This window comes from Cricetulus griseus, chromosome 10 (genome assembly GCF_003668045.3).
Source record: "Cricetulus griseus strain 17A/GY chromosome 10, alternate assembly CriGri-PICRH-1.0, whole genome shotgun sequence".
NCBI classification, from domain to species: domain Eukaryota; kingdom Metazoa; phylum Chordata; class Mammalia; order Rodentia; family Cricetidae; genus Cricetulus; species Cricetulus griseus.
Genome location: NC_048603.1, coordinates 29,982,671 through 29,987,956, shown reverse-complemented (window position 1 = coordinate 29,987,956; position 5,286 = coordinate 29,982,671). Strand labels below are relative to the sequence as shown.

Here is a 5,286-nt window from a genome sequence, read left to right as displayed (position 1 = left end):
GTGATCTGACCTCAAGTGGTTACATAAAGTGCGGGAGCCTTCTTCCCCGCCCCGCTCCCAAGCCGGGAGTAAAATGCATCTTAGTTTTAAAAAAAAAAAGTTTGCAAGTGTGTTATTATTTTCTTGAGCCGGAAGGCGGGAGAAAGAGCAGCCAGAGACCAGGGCGCGTGAGGACCCCACCCGCGTTGTGCCCCCGCGCACCGCAGGAGGGCACAGAGTCCCGGGCGCTGCCAGCGCCGGGCAAGCCCTAGCGCCCTGCGGTCCCACGGTCCGCCACTCCACGTGGTGAGCCAGGATCAACAGTTTGTTGAGCTCATCAGTGACACCTTGAACTTTTCATAAAGAAAATGGGTATTGCACCACCGCGAGGGGTTGGCCGCGGCCGCGCGCCGGCTGGTGCTCAAAATTCAGGGGATCCCGCTTGCGCCTCCCCCATCCATCTCTTCCCGCAAAAATTCCATCGTGTCCGTTACTGGACTCGGACTTTTGAGTTCATTTGCTGCACACACACACACACACACACACACACACACACACACACACACACACACAGCACAGACACACACACACACACACCTCCCGTTTGGCTACTCATCAGAGCCTTTAGGGCGAGCCTCCCCCCCACCCGCAGCTCCCTCCTAAAAATGACATTTTGCCGGCGTCCGCCGAGGGGCCTGAATTTCACTTTGTAACTTTCTGCGGAACCCGAGCCCGGGTGGCAGCTCCGGCGGTGGTATCGTATGCAAATACGCACGCTGACGTTACAGATCATGTGGGTTTTGGCGTAGATTCCCCACTGATCGAGACATTTTTCCCCCTTTTTTTTCCTTTTTTCTTTTTTTTTTTCTTTTCTTTTCTTTTTCTTTTCTTTTTTTTTTTCTTTTAAAATTTTCGCCCAACCGTTCTCCATACGGGGGCTTTTCCTGTCTGTCTGTCCGTCTGCCAGGCTGGCTTTCCCCACCACCACCAGCACCAGCACCACCACCACCTCTTTCCCACGGAGCCCGAGTCGGGCGCCGGGTGGGGAGTGGGGAGTGGGTGGGGGGAGCCAGCAGAGTTCCATTTTGGAACGCCCGTGCCTCGTCTCCGCCTTCCCAGCCCGGGTCCCCGCGTTCCCAGCCCCGGCGCAGGTAAGAAACTTCGCCCCGGCGCGGAGCACCCTCGGCGGGGCACCGCCAGCCCCGAGCCCGGCTCGCCGGGCGCCCGCTACTCCAGCCCAACTTTCCCACCGCCGCCGCCGCTCCCGAAAATGCGTTGCTAATGGGACTTGGCCGGTTTGGGGGGCCGGGGTGCGCGGGAGGGTGTGTGTGGGGGGGGGGTGCAGGCTTTTTTTTTTTGTGGGTGGGAGGAAATCCGCCGATCCGGGGCGGGGGGCGGGGGGGAAAGGGAGATTTTTTTTTTTATGAAGTAGTTTTGATTACAAGTTTGGATAAATGGAAGCCAGGCCGAGGAGGAGGAGGAAAAACATGTCTACGTTTCCCTATGTCGACATAAGCCACAAAAAAATATGGCGTCCGCTTTCGACAGGGCGTTACGTAGACCCGACTCTGGTTTTTTTTATTTATTTATTTTTGTGGCCGGCTCCCTGCCTCCCTTTGGCCAAACTGCGGCGCTTTGTGCGAGCGGGGCAGGTCCCGCGGGGACTCCACCGGGACGTGGCTCCGTCTCGGCGCTTTTGGGCAGCCTGGGGGCTGCGTGGGGCTGCTCCCCTGCCTCCCCCGCTCTCCCCTCTGCTCTCCTCTCCCGGTGACGATTCGGCAGGAAGCATGACGCCGTGTTGAGGCTGCCTCTCCTCGCGTCGCTCCCGGTGGCTGCAGGCGGCCGGCGCGCGGCGCGGGCGAGCGGCGGGCGGCGAGCGGGCGGGCGGCGAGCGAGCGACCTGCGGGCAGGGCCTGAGTGCGGCGCTGTGCCCACGCCCCGCTCAGGTGCGCGGGGAGGGGGATGCGTGGGGCGCGCGGCCCCCCTTTGGGGGGGGCCCTGCTGTCCCCGGACCAACCCGAGCCCGGGTCTTCCCCGCCTGAGTGGCGGTGGCGTTTTCCAGTCTGTCCAACAAGAGGTTAATCGTTGCTGGCGTTGGAGCGTCTTTGTGGCTTCCCCAGGACTTGGGATCCTGGGCTTTGCAAACTTGCCCTTTCCAGAGCAGCTTTGCAGGAGGCTGCGAAGACCAAGAAGCTCGGAAAGTTGGAAAGCGGGAGCATCCCAGGGACGTCCCTTTGGCCTCCTTAGCTGTGCTGAGCTCGGGAGGAGGTGGAGGAGGATGAGGAGGGCTTATCAAACAGGGTGGGTGGGAGAGACCTGTCTCAGTAGCCAAGTCGTGATTTGCCCAGGCTTCCACCTGACTGATTGGCTTCATTCAAAGCCAGTGGGTTCCACTGGCCTTTTGTTGGGGGCGGGGAGGAGGAGAAGGGAGCATCCCTCCCTGTTCAGAGTCACTGCTCAGCTGGGGCCCCAGGCATCACTGTCCTTTAGAGCCCCCCCCCCCGCCCCCCGAGTTCTCCATTTGCTGCTCTCTGAAGATCTTTTTCTGGAAGTGAGCAGCTCCTTCGATGTGAGGTCAGCCCTGTGTTGAAGCAGGGCTTGGGAGGCAATAATGGCTCCGTGTGACCCCCTAAGCGGCTTGGACTTCCCACAAAAAGCCTCTTAAAACACTCTCGTGCTGGCTTCTCTAGAGCAGAAATTAACCCCACTGAAGAGAAGAGGGTGAGAGTCGCAGCGCTTGCTCAGAGACTTAAGTCAAAAGGTGATTTTCTGTTTAGAAGGGCCTCGAGTTTAAGCAGTTCAGGCCCAGGGCAGTAATGTCAAAAAGCGTTTGGATGGCGGCCAAGTGGAATAAATATCTTGTTAAATGGCCTGTTTGATAGTAAAAATAGACTAATGGAGCCGTCAAGTGGTTTCGTGGGACCAACATAAAGGTTTAAGTTTAAAGTGAAAGTTACATAAAGCTGTTTGTTTACGCAGGTTCTTTTGAGGCCAGAGGGAAATCTAAGGATAAGATTAAAATGTGTCCCTGACAGTAATCAGGCCTGTGGTGTGTGGAAATATTGTTACTGTTAAATACTTGGCTCCATCGCTGTTCTGCGAGCTTGTACCTTGCTTTCTGGTACGGTTTGATGTCAGCTAAGTATCCACCTGCAGATAATGACATTTAAGGGGAAAATTCAGAAAGCTAAAGTTCTAGGGCAAACCGGTGACTCAGCATGGGGGGGGGGCATATACACTGAAAACATTGGATTCCCAAGTTTGAAACAGAGGATCTTGGCTTGCACAATGGTCACATCCCAGCACATTAGGCCTTGGTGGTTACTGGGACACTGTGCCTTTAACAACAATGGGAAAAAAATCTTGTTGGTGTTTGGTAAGTGTTGCTAACACTTGCTGTTATAGTATCTAGGCCTGCAGGATGGCCATTACCCCCACAAGCCATCAATTGCTACTGTCTTCAGATGCTGGTTGAGGAAACTGAGGGCCCACAGAGGTGAAAAAGGGTTGGCCAACCGACAGGGTGCAATGCAGAGTCTGTGTTGGAGACCAGGCTGACTTCACAGCGTTCATCTCTGAAGCAAGAGGTGACTACAATGACAAATCCAAGGGTCAAGGGCAGGCAGGACTGACAGCAGTAACTCCTGCCCTGGGTCTCTACTCAGGGTTGCATCTGGATTTCATTTGTTTATACATCTATTTGGTGACTGAGTGTTGATGTATTTATTCGTTCAACAGCTATAACGTTCCGGCTACTAACAGGAGCCCGCAGTCCTTAAACACTTTTATATGCCAGGCACTCTCCTAAGAGCTTATGATTAGACTATTTTGTCTTCATCACAGCCAGGAGAGATAGGGGCTCTCATTCTCTGTAGATGAAGAAGTGCAGGCCTAGAGAGGTCAATTCACTTGTTAACCAACTCCTAGACCAAACAGCTCATGAGCCTAGTGTCAGCACCCACAGACTGGGTGCTCCCAGTGCTAGAGTGCAGTGTTCTGAGCCAGACATTGTAGGGAGGCTGGGGGGCCAGAGCCCCTGGCCTCAGCACAAAGCTTTGCTCCACACTAATGGAGATGCTGGTGGGATAAAGACCCCCTACCCTCTAGGAGTTTGAACAGACAGTAGGAGTGTTCATTAGGCCCAATCAAGCAGAATTAAGTAAGTGCTATAATTGAGGAAAGCAACTATTGTGGACGCACCCGGGAGGGTGTGATTACCATGCTCTGGGGGGCTCATGGGGAATCTCCTGGAGGGGGTGGGGTGGCTTCTAAACTGACCGATGAATGAGAAAGAATAATGAGAATGCATAGGATAACATTGATTCCGCTGCTAGCAACAGAAACTCTGAAGGCCATGTGAGCTGAGACACTTTTGTGGGGAAGGCAGGTGCGAGGCACCGGGAACCCGAACTATGTCTTTTCGTTCCTCCACCCTTAGCATGTGGGTCTTAGGCCTGAGGTTTAAGGAGACTGCTGTGCCCCTCATCCCCAATCAGAGCTTGGCTGTGTGGTGAGCCTACAGTGCCAGGGAGAGATGATCAAGTGTTTTCAGGCAGGCACGTTATTGCCATGGACATGGTGGGCTTCTGCTTGGAAGGCAGAAGAGGTGAATAGCTGTTGGACTAGCAAGTAGAGCATCTGGTTTCTCAGATAGGACCTGGAAGAAAGGTATCCGGGTGGCTCCGGAAGCTAACCACAGCCTAGGACGTGGGGAAAGGGGCACAGGAAAAGTTGTATAGGAGATGACTTCACTGTAGATGTGCTTGCCTTTACCTTGTAGGAGCCAGGAGCCATGGCAGGCTTCAGAGTACGGACTGCCACGTATTTAAGAAGGTTGGACAAAGGCCACAGCCATGTGCCTGGTACAGACAACCTCGCTTGCTTCTCACTCGACAGAGAATGAGATCAAGGAAATTTTCAGACAGGCCAATGTGGTCTCAGGAAAAAAAAGATGACAGAGTACAAGAGTACAATGAAGAGCTAAAGGGGGAGGAGAGATTTTCCTTAGACCCTGAGACTAAGAATCTAAAATGAAGCCCCTATACTGAAGAGACAGATAGGAGAGTTCATGGAACTCACTGGCCGGACAGTTCCGCTCAGTCAGTGTGCTCCGGGTTCAGTGAGAGACTGTGACTCAAAGATAAAGAGGAGAGTGACTGAAGTGAGGTAGATGCACACACCTACAGAATATGCACCTACATATGCATACACCTACATATGCCTACACACACACACACACACACACACACACACACACATACACACACACACACACACACACACACACACACAGTCACACTCACACAC

The 5,286-nt window shown here is 54.0% G+C and overlaps 1 protein-coding gene across 2 annotated transcripts in view; it reads left to right on the top strand.

The window, feature by feature from the left end:
* Window positions 1–518: 518 nt before the first annotated feature.
* The window catches only part of Zhx2 (zinc fingers and homeoboxes 2), a 155,192-nt gene continuing 150,424 nt past the window's right edge, over window positions 519–5,286 (top strand). Inside the window, exon 1 of one of the 2 annotated variants that reach the window (XM_027431667.2) lies at window positions 519–1,130. The gene's annotated coding sequence lies outside the window, so the exon portion shown is untranslated. The remainder of the gene's footprint in view (window positions 1,131–5,286) is intronic. The other variant, XM_027431666.2, reaches the window with a different exon arrangement.